The sequence below is a fragment of the Lycium barbarum genome, chromosome 1, assembly GCF_019175385.1.
Source record: "Lycium barbarum isolate Lr01 chromosome 1, ASM1917538v2, whole genome shotgun sequence".
NCBI lineage: Eukaryota > Viridiplantae > Streptophyta > Magnoliopsida > Solanales > Solanaceae > Lycium > Lycium barbarum.
The window spans coordinates 30291141-30305272 of NC_083337.1; the positions used below are offsets into that span (position 1 = coordinate 30291141).

The 14132-nt window shown below is 36.7% G+C and overlaps 1 long non-coding RNA gene across 1 annotated transcript; it reads left to right on the top strand.

Annotated features, from left to right (window-relative positions):
* The first annotated feature begins 870 nt into the window (after positions 1-870).
* Positions 871-10029, top strand: LOC132633899 (uncharacterized). Its single transcript, XR_009579921.1, has 2 exons — positions 871-3630; positions 9816-10029. It is a non-coding gene; the product is annotated as an uncharacterized LOC132633899 (long non-coding RNA).
* Positions 10030-14132: the final 4103 nt, after the last annotated feature.

The window sequence follows — 14132 nt, forward strand, 5'->3', positions numbered from 1 at the left end:
AAGTACTTGTAAAATTAATCAGGAAATGACTCAAAACAATTATTCAATTAATTTTTTAAATTATCGAGCATCAAATTGACAAATATTTTACTCCGTTTAATTCAAGAAATTTGATTAATTAAGTAAATAATCATTTTTACCTCTCAAATTTTAACTTTGCATAATCAATTTTGCATTTGCAATTTTTTCGAATTTATTAGATGCTTAATTGTTTTTATATTTGAAATTATTTGTTATGTGATTAATTGCGGCTACAATTGAAACAATCAATTGTTAGTTAATTATGGCCATAATTGAAATAACCAAATCAGGACCATATTTGCAATTTAAGTCCTTTTATGCAAAATAGTCATGTCTTTGGTTTGATTAATTAGTTAATTAATATTAATTTGGCCATATTTGAAATACTTTAGTTAATTATCAAACCATTCAAATTTTGGTTGTTTGTTTAAGATTCAATAATTCACCCCCCCCCCCCCAATATATATACATGGATATACAAAATATATACATGTATATACATATGTATATCATGTATATATATGTATTTGGGCCATCTCACCCCTCTTCTTCTTTTAAGTGACCGAGCTCGGTCCAAGATAGACCGACCTGGCCCATTTCCCTTTTCTTGAACAAGCATATACGCCACTACGGACACCAAATGAACCCTTAAACATTTCATCAAAGAAGTGAGGGTTTCGCATGGTGAAACCCTAACCCCCAACATGCGGTTTCTCTTTCCTCGCGTCATCGTTACTCGAATTAGTCATTTTTCAAGCGTACGTCGTCTATTACAGACCTGGCCTGGCCATTTGAGGCAAACATTTTGCCTCCTCATTCCACCAAGTCTCGACCAAAAAAGGTAAAACCCTTCTCCTTTTTCTCTTTTTCTGCGTTTTACTATCAAACGAGTAAAAATCCCATTAATGGATTTGTCCTGTTGCTAATTTGAAAACTCGAACCTCATTGGCTGTTGGGATTTAGGCGGGATTCAAGATGAATCCTTTGAGATTTTCACTTGTCCCACATCGAATTAGGGTTTGATGTTTCTCAGATTTGGGTTCTATAAATAGAACCCCATATCTCACTATTTGATAGCTCGCAATATCGAAATACTCGAAGATAGACTCGGTATACCTAGGGATCTAGCAATCTTTGTTTGGAACCTTTAACTTACCGAGTTTTAAGTTTAAAAGTTTTCATTCCTTTCTTGTCTTTGTGGCTGAGCACCGGAGGTGGAGGCAAAAGGCTTTCCCAGTCCATTTTCGACCAAGGCTACGCAAAGAAGAGGTAAATATTCCCCTTTTATTTATTTTTTGCATTATTGTGTTTAATATGTGTGTTAGCTAGTTTTAGGTGTCTATTTCAGTATTGTGTTTAGTATATGCTTGTTGATATTTGTGTCTAGTTAATTTAGTTTGATTTGAATTTTAGTTTAGTTTTCAGTATGATTTAGTCTAGTTAATCTCCTATAGTATAAATCAATTTAAGTAGCCTTATAGACTAATCTGTGCATGTGTAAATATAGCTTATTATTACAAAGCATATCTAAGTTTTTATCCATTCTTATGAAGTCTTGGCTGATTTAAATATGGCCTGAATCTTATTTGCTATGCTCACATTGACTCACCTATGCGATTAGAAGGGTACCTATACTTGTTTAGACCATATTTGTGCATATAATCACATGTAAAAGACTTGTTAACCCATCTTTGTATTTAGCATATGTTCACTGTTGGATTTGGGATTGATATTGGCCTGCTTAAAACTAGAATGTTTATTTGGATATGAATTCTTGTTGTTGTAAGTCTACCTAGATCAATCATGCCTATTCAGTATTTGCCTTTGGATGATTTCAACCTAATCTGTTTCGATACAGGTCCTTATGCTTATTCATTTTTGTTTCAACCATATGATGACTTATGTACTCTTTGTTAGTTTTTGCATTCTATGATTAAGTATGTTTGGACTGATATGGACCATCTACATTAGAATAGTTGTCGGAATGAGCATGTATGTCTTGTTTTGAGGTCTTTGAGTATGTTGTTCATTTCCAAAGAGAATTTAGTTAAACATATAGGCGCTTTAACTCTTTGTTAAGGACACTGACTTCATATCTGGTGGATGGTTTACTAGTCCCTTAGGGGGCTGTTAGTCAAGCTTAATTTTTGTATCAACTGAGTATATGCTAAGTCAATCCTTTTGTGTTATTTGTATACTTATTGGTCTTATCTAGTTCCTGCAGTGTCTGACTCTACATATAGGGATATTTTGATGGTTCACTATTGTGGTTGGAGGTTTTCATACTTAATCATGCTTTGATTCATGTGGTTATGGATCCGCTTAATTCATCTGAGCCTATTATGTACCGATCTTAACTGATTCCTGCCAGATATAAGTTGAAATTTCATGCTTTGGTACTTGTTTAGCCCATTCCACTATCACATATTCATTTCAAATGATTTAGCACTGGAGTAACTCTGATATGATTTTAAAAAATGCCTTTTAGCTTTTGTGCCCAACCAGTTGATTGATTACATGTCTATTTGGCTTTCCTTGTTCTTGAATGTGCATACATGCTGTTAGGAGGTAGTAAGGATGTTATATATGCTTGAAAGTTATATTTGTCTTCAAGATCTTTTATTATCTGTCTGTATACCCTATTGGGATGTCTACCTTGACTGTGCATGTCCTTTACTCATTCTTGATTGAGGTGCACTTTGGTTTGAGTTATCTATAAAATATGCGAATGTTTGGTTTTGTTTGAGACAACATGTGCACCTTCTGAGTTATAAAATTTGGTTTGGTTGCTTCTAGGAATAGCCTCTGAATCTTTTTCTTTTTTTTTAAATTTATTTACCTTCCTTTTTTCTTACCTTGTTCTATGTTGATATTCATAAAATATACCTGAAGTATACAGAATATACATGACATGTAGGCATTCTAGTGTATATAAAAGGGACATATTTGGTATAATGAATAATACTTTGCATATTTTTGTGATAAGGTTTTGGGGCCTGACTTCTTGCAGATCTGGACCTGCTCTTTTATTTGTTTCATCCTTAATATTTACTGAATTATGTTTATACTTATGTATACAAGAAATATGCAAAGTATATGCAGCCTATATACATCTTGGTGTATATGGGAGAAGTATACTTTGTATACTACTAAAATAGACTCCATAATTATACTTGGCCCACCTTACAAATGCTATTTTGGGCTTGTTCTCTTCCTTGGTTGTTGTGATATTAAGAATTGGGCCTGTTTTACACCCTTGCTGATTCAGTGATTATTTGAGATTAGGCTTTGTACCTTTATGTGTTAGCTTACTTCGTTCTGAGCCTATGTATTTTTTACTGCTTGTTTATACATAATCTATGCATATATGACTATATTACGTGCATACCCTTTAAGTTTCATTTAAATTAGTGATTGAGTCTAGGTGCTTTCTAACCGAGTTTTTTCCCCCCACCTCCCTCCTCTTTTGCATGATTCGACTTCATCGAGCCGCTTGGGCCATTCCTCGTGAAACCAGTCGGCCCAACAACTTTTCTTTTAATCGATTCCTGAGGAGATAAAGGCATAGAAGGCCCAACCATGGGTGAAAATGGCAATTAGTGGGCTTAGGTAGGCTCACCAGCCTAACCTCCTCTTTTATTTTCAAATATATTCTGTATATTTGTATGTATATGTATATACTTGTACATATTGAAACCCTTATATTCTTAGAACTTAGGAAATACGCATAGTATTGTTAGGAAGTCGCCTCAAACGATTTTCAAACTCGGCTAATCTCTAATATTAAGCATGAAATCGGCAACTTAGTTCTATTATAAGATTTTTTCAAAGTGCAAAACTAAATTAATAACTTGGTTAGTTAAAAAAGATTTTGGACCAAAACTTGAATGGTTTGGGCCTCATTTCCCTTTGGCAAAATCTAGAAAAGAACAAAGTTGTTTTGGGCCGTAGGCCTAGTTTATGTAATGACCCGTTTGGTCGTTATAGTTCTTTTGGCACTTTCGCTCGCTCCCGAGCATTAATTAGCTCGCTTTTGACCCGAGGGTATCGTTGACACGCTTCCCGAGGTGTCTAGACTGGATTCAGGCAACTTTGGGAAAAATATAGACTTGAAGTGAAAAAAGGTTGACCCGAGCTTGACTTTTGAGTAAACGAACTTTTTTCAAATTTCCTTTAATTTTGAGAGGTCCGGATAGTCGTTTAGAACTTGGCTGTGCGTTTGGTTCGGTTCGCAATGCATTCGGATGCATTTCGGGATGTTGGATGGGAAATGGGAATTAAGGCATCGGCGGTTGACTCGGTCAACGAGATCTCCGTTGAAAATTATGAGGCCACAGGTGTGTTCGTAGCACGTTTTTAGGTGGGAATAAGTATCTGGTATGAGAGCAGATGGTCTCGGGAGTTAGTCGAAAAATCGGATCGAAGGAAAATATTGGGCTAAAGTTTTTGGTGTCTGGTGCTCGCTTTGGCGGCACCAGCACCGCAACGGCGGCATCGCTAGGGCGGTGGACGTGCCGCTGAAGCGGTCCAAGCCATTTAGGCTTGACCGCTAAAAGCGGTCACAGTACCGCTGTAGTGAGTGACAGGCAGTTAAATCCATTAAAGGAGTCTTAAACCCTCATTATTTCATATCTCGATATTGGAGCTTGGGAAAGCTGTTCTTGGAGACAAATTGAAGGAATTTTTGGAGGTAAAACTTTATCTAATCCCTTACTCCTCTTTAATCACAATCATCTTAGATTTTCCTCTTCCTTTTTCAATCCCTTACTCTCTGTTTGGATGGTTGTTTCCCATGGTTCATTAATGTATAGTATAGCGTTGTATTGTATTGTACTGTATTAATAAATACAATGTTTGGATAGATTGTATCTTTGTTGTGGTTTAATAACATTTGTATTGTTTGGTTTAACTGTATCGTATTGTATAATAACTTGTAAGTTTACAAAAATACCCTTAACTCTTAATTAGAAATTAGACAATATATATTAATAAAATTCAGGTAAAGAATAAAATAGGAACTTTAAAAAATAAGTAGCTAGTGAGCGGGGGTGGTGGAGGGGTGGGTGGTTGTGGGATGAGGTTAGGGGTAGTGGGTGGTTGTGGGTAGTGGGTGGTGGTAAGGGGTAGTAGGTGGTGGAGGGGTGTGAGGTGGGTGGTTGTGGGATGAGGATGGAGGTAGTGGGTGGTAGGATGGGGTGAGTGGTGGTGAGGGGTAGTGGGTGGTGGTGAGGGGTAGTGGGTGGTGTGAGGTGGGTGGTTATGGGATAAGGGTGGGGTGGGGGTGAGTGGTAGGGTGGGAGTGGGGTGGATGGTGGAGAGTGGAGCGGGGTGGGGTGAGGTGGATGGTGGAGGGTGGGGTATAATGGAAAAATGAAATACGTAATCACGGAAAAATCACCAAATCCGTGGTTACAAAATTTGGGACTTTTCATGGTTATATAACCATGGGATGAACCACGGGTTTACAACATCATACCACATAATTTTAAGAACAATGGAAACAAACATGGTTTCATACAAAACCATACATTAATGAACCACATGAAAAAACCATCCAAACAGGGGTTTAGAAATGGTATTTGAAGGAGGGTTTTGGGAGATTTTTCTCTAAGATTATCCTTGATAAATTGATGATGTTAATGTTAAATTGTGATGAATCTAAGCTTAGTAAGCCCATATCTTCCACTTTTAACGTTGAATTTCGGATTTGGAGAATTAGGATTCATACCTAATTTGGGCGTTTTTACTTGAAATCAGATTTGGGACAATTCTTGAGTGAAATCAATAATTAATGATTGGGTTATGATTACCTAGGATTCAATTTGGTATTTTACCCGCGAATTTCCCATTTCGCCCTTGTGGGGCCCGTTTCCTCAATTTCTAGGGTTAAAATGGACCTAGTTGATATCGTAGCAATATTAATATCATTCTTCATGATTTCTAATTTAGAATTCTATTATGCTTAGACTACTTTGGTTCTAAGCTTCAGAGGAAGGGCAATGCGATAGAGTGACTTGTTGGTGTTGCGGTTCGGCAGTCCAGGTAGGTTATGGCTTACCTCTAGTGAGACTATGCATAGCGAATCACATATTTAGAATATAATGTCGGAGACAACATGCGAACCTTTGAGTATGAAATTGGGTTGGATATTTCCTTAGGCTGGGCCCTGATATGTGTTGGGACTAGCCACCTTGTTATGTGTGTGTATTGTTCCATTTTGATGGTTGATGCTACGAGTAGTGGTGAATATCAGAATCTATGTTACTATCTTGATTGAGATATGGTTGACATACCGTTGTTGGTATTTGCATTGTGATACATTGTTGACGTACCCGTTATTGGTACTAGTAATATTGATATATTGTTGGCATATCCTTGATGGTATTGTGATATGATACATTGATGTCGTACCCCTTCGTGGTACTTGTGATATTGAACTTGATTGTTGAATACTTGATGTACGCATTGCACTCATTCTCACATATTCATGATGCATAACCGATAGCCAGTAATGATCCGGTATCGTTGATTGAGTAAATTGATATTTGATAAACTCGTCATTTGAGTGATTGTAAAGGCCGATGTTCGAAGATCCATTCCGGAATAATTGATTGTATGAAACTGATGTTTGATAAACTCTTTTACTTGAGTGATTGTGAGAAGGCCGATGTCCGAGGTTCAATTCTGGAATCGTTGATAAGTGCATTGCACACAATCCCTCATATTCATGATGCATAGTCGATAGCCAGTAAGTATCTGGTATCGTTGATTAAGCGACTCCTTTACTTGAGTGATTGTGAGAGGCCAATGACCGAAGATCTATTCTGGCATCGTTGTTGCATGGCCGATTCCGATGTTATTCCGAAATCATTGTTAGTGCATGGGCTCCGCGGGTCCCCCAGGGTGGTGCCGGTGAGACTCCCCCTGTGAGCAATTAGCCAGGGTCTCGTCTGTCTGTTGGGCAAAGATCCAGGACGGGTGGCACTTAGACTTCGTGAGTCTGTCACGACCCGACTCGGGGCCGCGACGAGCACCCGGTGCTAGCCCATCCGGGCACCCTCTTAGCTTACACTTAGGCTTAAATCTAGGTGAGCCACATCATAAATCATACATTTTTAAGCATCAATCGTATTAGTTCCATAGGACATAGGCCGACAAAATGATACACAAAACACGGGCCATAAAGGCCAGACATGTCTAACCACATACACATGACTACGAGCCTCTAAGGGGAGTATAACGTATCACATAAGCGAGATAGGACCTCGCTATGCCCATAATTATATACACAAAAGAATAAGTACCCAAAAGCTATGACTCCGGAAGAAATGGAGCTCTGCTATGTAATCTCCGAATAGGCAGCTATGGATCAAGTCTGTCTCTCTGTGCACCTGCGGGCATGACGCAGCGTCCACAAACAAAAGGACGTCAGTACGAAGAATGTACTGAGTATGTAAAGCATGAGAAACATCAATAAATACGCATCATGAACAACATATGAAATAGCATAGGAGGGGGAGACAATAATATCATCGTCATAGCACTTACCTGCCTTTCGTAGGACTTTCCATTTTTCATACGTATTTGTACACCTACGTCATCATCTGTATTCCATAATAGTACTTGTACCACACTTGTGCTCATGTTCGTGTACATGCCCTTATTCGTATTCTTATACATAGTCTTATCACATTCATATTCATATTATTTACATAGTCATTTCATATACATAGCATTTACATAACATACCCGACCTCATGGGATCGGTGTTTCATACATACTTGGCCAACCAAGGCTCAAGGTTACTCATACCTGGCCCTACCAAGGCTTTAGGGTTATCCGTACCATCTGCAGAGGTGTGCGCGCGTTTCGTAATCGTATACATACTTTATACATATTCACATACATATATCCTACCCGGCGTTATAAGCTCGGGGTGTCATAATAGCCCTTCATAGGCACATGTAAGTATAATAGCCCGTAGGCACCTTTAGCAACATTATTATTATCATCGTTATCGCTACATCTTTATCTTAGGCTTACTCGTCATATGGGGTGCATAGTACAATCGTAGTACATATCAAGGATCGTGAGCTTATGAGCTCGGAATATCAATCATTTGGAGACAACATACTCATATAGAGGATTTAAGAGTTTGGCCAAAGAACCATGCCTTATGAAAGAAGGGTTAGCCTTACATACCTTTCCGTCGCACTATTCTACACTTGCGCGTACTCCTCCGATGCTCACGTTTCTACCTTCATTAAGGTCATACTATCATTAGGATCGATAACTAACACACATGGCCAAAGCTAGAGAAAATCGGACAGCATCTCCTTTATTTATACAACATTTGTCCATATCGTAGTTCAACTCCCAAACGCCAACAATACATTCATAATATCATATCAATGGCCATTAATCATCCACATTATCTAGGTTTCTCAATTCACTTTAATTCATCCATATTCATGGTCACAACATCCAATTTCGTCCATTCATTTACAATGTCTATTTCATGGTCTTAACGTCATTTATAGCACATTCATGTCACAACACAACAACAATCATGATTCAATTCGAACTATTTCTCAAAATGTCACTATTCATCATTCATGACCCCTTTTACTATACTTTTCAATGTCCAAGCATTTTTACTCTTAAATACCTTAAACAACATATAAATATCATGAATCTTACCTTAGATGTTGTAGGAACAAGCCTTAGTTGATAATACTCCACTTTGAGCAAAACCCTAGTTTTTCTCCATTTTGATTTCTTGACTTTAGATGATCCTTGATGGGTTCTTACTCTTAATTCACTTATTTAATGTTGTTGATGGCTTATAATCCTTGAAAACTTGTATAATAAATGTAGAGAGATGTTTTAGAGAGAGGGAGGAAATGTTGAAATGATTTCATGAACTTGGTCCTTTATTTAATAACATTCCACTGATCTGTTGGGTTCCACTAGACGGTCCATTATACGGTTCGTATAATGGTTATACGGTCCGTATAATAGACCGTGAAATAGGTCTGCTTGCACCCCTTCACTATGACCATTTGACGGTTCGTTATACGGTCCGTATAAATTTATACGGCCCGTATAACTGACCGTAAAATTCCACCAGCAAACATCCTCCACTGTGATGGTTTTACGGTCCATTATACGGTCCGTAAAACATTATACGGTCCGTATAATGAGCCGTAGAACTCACCAGTTCACTGAACTTATTCTCATCACTTCGATTGATCTCCGATCCTTATGGAACCTTCTTAACACTTGTTTAACACTTCATTAGCAGTCCAAGGGACGTTATAACTCTTTCCCAAAATGCCCTTAAGTCATCACTAACCCGATACTCGCATTTAACTAGTTCATTCACTTGCGTACCAACAGAAGGCTTTCCGGGGTATAACAGAGTCACACTGGGTTGTGCTACCGAGACGTCGATATTTTCGTCCGGAGTACATATGTACACCTTATTTGCATGGCATTACATTTTATCCATTCCATTATTGCATTGCATTGCATTGGCTTGATTTTGATTCGTGGTGATTGATTGTGATTATTGGATTGGATATATATATTTCAGACTTAGTGTACTTGGGTTTAGAGGCTTTACGTAGGCGATGACGAACACTTGGTTGTCATCTTATTATCTTATACTTGTTGGATTCCTTGCTATCTACTTATTTTCTAAATTGTGTTATCTATGCCTGGTCGGCCGATGATGCCTACCAGTATTGTTGTTTGTACTGACCCGCACTTGTTGCATTCTTTTATGAATGCAGAGTATTAGGTCGGATCTACTTCTCTGACTCGTGGCTGATCGACTCTACAGCTTCCACTTGAGTTTTCCAGGGTGAGCATGGTGTCCGCTAACCTCGAAGATTCTTCTGTTACTTATGTCTTGTTTTACATTTAGAGACATGATTTGAGACTACTTATGTATTATTATTCAGACTTTTAGTATTCGGATTTAGATGCTCTTGTATGACCAGACCAGATACTAGGGTGGATTTCATTTACTTCCGCACTTGTTAACATTATATTATATTGTGAGACTTAACGTTATTTTACTTTCTTCCGTTACTTTCTATTATTATGAATGTTGAGTTAAGGGGTAGGTGCTCGCATGACCTAGGCTGAAATGGGTCGTGACAGTTTAAGTTAAAAAATGGACAGCCCTTTTTTTGGACTTGGACATATGGAAAATATCTCGTACAACTTAGGCTGATTTTTAATGCAACTTGGAACAAAACTCAAAATTTCACAAGAATAGGTGAATCTTTTTTCTTTTTTTTATAAACTGAATTTGGAACTTGTAATTCTAGTACAAAAACTTAAAGGAATTTTAAACCTTTTAGGCCAAAAGCCCAAACTTTAAGGACAAAAACAAGGGGAGATATACTTGGGCCAATTTGAGAATAAGATGACTTTGGTGTTAGAATATATCTGGCATATGAGCTTTAATGGCTTAAAATGATGGAAACAATAAACTCTTTTCATATACCTATAAGTATTATTATAAAGGAGATATACTCTACTTATTTTCTTATATAAGTAATAAAAACCTATAAGAACTAAATTCATATCATTAAGACCAAATCAGTAGCAACTCTACTAGGGAGAAATCCCGAGTGTGTTTTGATCCGGAAATTAAGTGAGTAGAACTTTTATTCGCATTTTTAAACCAAACTAATACCTTAGACTCAAATCAGTCCAAAACTTCCTTTCAAATTCAATCCATTACCATCAACTTCAACTTAATACCTTATGACTTCTCTACCATGATTCTCTTCACTTTTAAGACTTGCCAAACCTTCAAATCAACTCAAAATAAGAAATAAGGTGAAGAACATACCTTATACTTGAAGAAATTCAACCACACACAACTTGCTTTTAGACCAAATTCACCGCAACTCCAAGTAGAAGCAAGAACAATCACTTCCTATGAACTAGTTGCCGATTTAGAGCTTGATCCTCTCTTGTGTTGGTTTGGAATGATTTGGGGTATTTGAGAGAGCTTATAGGGTCAATAAGGATCTGTTGTTTTTTAAATAATTGAACCCCAAGTCGAGCCAATCAATTTATAATAAAAGGGACAAATTTCCACCGCCTCAATTTCACGGTTCCTTTCACGGACCGTGAAACTGTTCCAGTGGCTCCACCCCACTTCCACCATTCCACGGTGGCCCAACACCATTTTCACGGTCCATGAAATTATTCACGGGCTGAGGAACTGCCTATGTCAAATTTTCTGACGAAACATATTCTTTCCGATTCGTTTGACGTCTAACCTTCATACTCCTTTCCAAACATGTTTAAAAACTTATACATCTCCAGGATACACTCATAGGCCTGATACACAACTTCCCAATACAAGCTTACAACAAATGACTTAAGATGAAACCTTAACGTACGCGAAAAACGAGGTGTAACACTTTAGACCTCTAAAAATTTAACTGTACTATTTTTTAGGGTAAACAACAAGACTGATAATGATCTAAAACAATAATAATCAATGATTAATATTAATAATGTGTTGATAAAAAGGCTGTGATGATCATCACTATATTTAACAACTTGAAATTTGTGAAATAACTATATTTGGAAAAGGTTAATATGTTACATGTGATCTATATTGAAATTGATGACATAACACATGTGATCAATGTGAAAATTTATCGCCTTATTGCAATTGGTGAAATAACTATGTGGCCAACATGTAATTTTGAGATTAATCGAGAACAACTTGTAAAATTTTATTGATATTAGTGTTTATATTAATAATGATGTTATCATTTTGTTAAATATTCATTTAAATGCCAAGAACGATTTCAAGAATTAATTCATCAATTTTCAAGATAATTTCGTATAAATCTTAGGTTGCTTACGAAAATTGTAGTCATTTATAATTATCTGATAAATATTATAATAGAACAGAAATCAAAACTTAAAATTAACGAAATATTGTGCCCAATGGGACTGAAAAGGTGTTACTTTAGTCCTCGGTGCCTAATGTTTATATTCTTCACTACCATCTATTAAATATACACTTGATCTAATGGTTATATGTGACCCTCTTCAGTTCTTAATGGCTAAAGTGTGACCCTCTTCAGTTCTCAGTGCCTATTTTTACATTCTTCACTACTGTCAATTTGAATAAAGACGTGGTCTAGTTGCTATCTATGACCCTTTCAGTTCTTAGTGGCTAATTAAGTGTGACCCTCTTTAGTTCTTAGTGCATTTTATTTTATTTTTTGCATTCTTCACTACATTAAATATACACCAGATCTAGTGGCTAAGTTTGATCCTCTTCAATCAGTGCATATTACCATGGCAAAAGGGTTACCTAGCTAACAAGAGACAAAAATAGAACTACAGAATTTGTGAGGAGGGGAAGTTGGGGGGAAGAAGAAGGGAAACTGTAGTATTCGAGCGTCTCTCCTCGAGCAACGAGAAGAGCAGCGAGAATCCTATTGATTCTTCTATATTGCCGCTTGTTCTCATTTTTCACCGCCAATGCACCAGTTTAGTATAAACTATAGGATGCTCATAAATCTATTACACGCTGAACAAAATTATTATAGACTACTTCTAAATCTTTTGAGATATCACCCACTCAAAATGGAGCTCGTTTAAAGTAATCCAAACTTTGAACAATCGTCTTCTTCGACCTTGAGAGTTGTTGTAAATCGATCCAAAATCATGTCAAACCTCAATGAAATTGCTTCAAATTTTAAATATGAATTCCCCTCATGTTTCGGTCTTTTGAGATATCACCCACTCGTGCGGTAACCCAAATGTTTGAACTAGAACTCCGAAACTCTGTTAATGACTATCAAAGCCTTTCAGCTCCTTCACTTTTTTCAGCAACCAAATGTATATATACTTCAAGTTTAGCTTCCAACAACAATTACACACATAGAAGATTTAGGAATGAAAGAACTTGAGAGTAAAGGAATGTTTTGGGGGAAGAAGAAAGAGGAAAGAAAGAGAAAGACAAAGAGGGTTGTAATAAATATTTTTAGATATAACCTCAAATTTTTTTAAAATACAAAGAGATCCCCGCATATTTGCTAAGCCTAATATCGGTTGTGAAAAAAAAATGTTGTATAATTTGAGATCTCATAATTAGAAATTTATAAATCTAGAGCCAAAGCAACATCTAACTAAATTAATTTAATTATTAACCTTTTAAGGTCCGAACATATCCAATGATCTTAAATTCAAATACTTAGATAACAAAACACAAGTAAAAATTTGATCTAAATTTATAACAGCTAACAGGGCATTTACATACAACGCATGTACGCATGAACTGAGCATGTCAAATGACTGGGTTAGGTTAAATTTGGAATCAAAATAGGTTGAGTTAATGACACACTCAATAATTACTTGAGCTGAAATGGGCTAATCAATGAGTTGTAGTGCAACCTGACCAACTCTCACTAAGTCCTAATTTCTTTATTTGTTCAACTAACAGGGCATTTACATACAACGCATGTACACATGAACTGAGCACGTCAAATGACTGGGTTAGGTTAAATTTGGAATCAAAATAGGTTGAGTTAATAAATAGGTGAGTTAATGACACACTCAATAATTACTTGAGCTGAAATGAGCTAATCAATGAGTTGTAGCGCAACCTGACCAACTCTCACTAAGTCCTAATTTATTTATTTGTTTTCTTATAATTTGATTAAATACCTAATTTTTTTTTTTAATTATGATTATATATAACAAGTCAAACAAAAAAATATTTTAAAATATTTCCAAGATTTCTTATGGATCAGTTTTGGCTACAAATCAAATCAACTTTTAGATGGGCTTAATTAGGTAGGTCAATAATCGCATAAACTTGAACGGGACGCGGATCATGTTTCCTAATTCTGTCATACCTAATAGGAACAACAACAACAACAACAACCCAGTGAAATCCCACATCTTGGGGTCTGGGGAGGGTAGAATGTACGCAGACCTTACTCCTACCAAGGTAGGATGGCTGTTTCCGAGAGACCCTCGGCTCAATAGAAGCATAAAAAAGGGAGTCAGATAAGGTTAAAAGATTCAAAACGATATTGTAATGAAATAATGCAAGCGAC